Below are 909 nucleotides of genomic sequence, written 5' to 3'. Positions count from 1 at the left end.
TAAATTTTTCTTAATTAAAACTACTATCATTGCATAAAATTAAGGAAAGTCTATAAAGAAAATAATTCATAATCCTGTACTTTTGAATGCTTTTAAAATTTGCATATTTTGAAGTTCCCCCAGGGCTACACACACACAGGCACACACCCATAGACACATGCACAAATACATGATTTTGATCATGGATTTTTGATTTTAAAATCTTGGATTTTGTCTATGGCCATGTCACCCTGAACGTGCCCGATCTCGTCAGATCTCAGAAGCTAAGCAGGGTCGGGCCTCGATAGTACTTGGATAGGAGAACACCTAGGAACACCAGGTGCTGTAGGTGGAAAAAAAAATGAAATGAAATTTTGTTTTTTTCGTTTTAGTTCATGTTATATAAAAAATATTTTATATCATTAGATATTCTTCAAAAACATCATTTTAATGACTATTTAACATTCCACCATGTGGACATTTTGTAATTTACTTTTCTCTTCCCGTGTTTCTGAAAATCTAGTTTGTTTTACCAGTGGCATTTGAAAGTAGCAGTTCTTAATGAGATCCTTGGAGCCTATGACTGCTCTCAAATGAAAACTCTTTATCCATTGCCTACTAGTCTTTTTTATGGAGATATGGTCCACAAATTTCATAAAAATGTTCAAAGCTACACTTATACCAAATGAGGATGAATCAGTTCATCTACTAAGTCATATCCTATAGATTAAATCTTTTTTTTACTCTTTCCAAAGGATTTAGCATAATGATCAAAAAAGTTTGCTAGTATACTAATATATACTATATAGGAAAAAAACACGCTTCACTTGTATGTTTCTCCTTTATTCTCATACTACTACCACACTTACACTTCTGACACCAAGTACATGGGTTTGCCACTCATCAAGCAATTCTCAGCAACACCAGCTG

General features: G+C 33.3%; 1 pseudogene; it reads left to right on the top strand.

Annotated features, from left to right (window-relative positions):
- The first annotated feature begins 212 nt into the window (after positions 1 to 212).
- On the top strand, positions 213 to 331 carry LOC120606017 (uncharacterized; annotated as a pseudogene).
- The last annotated feature ends 578 nt before the right edge of the window (positions 332 to 909 follow it).

This window comes from Pteropus medius, unplaced genomic scaffold (genome assembly GCF_902729225.1).
Source record: "Pteropus medius unplaced genomic scaffold, Ma_sr-lr_union100, whole genome shotgun sequence".
In the NCBI taxonomy this organism is placed as follows: Eukaryota; Metazoa; Chordata; class Mammalia; order Chiroptera; family Pteropodidae; genus Pteropus; species Pteropus medius.
Note: the sequence above shows the minus strand (reverse complement) of the source record. Positions and strands in the feature narration are given on the sequence as shown.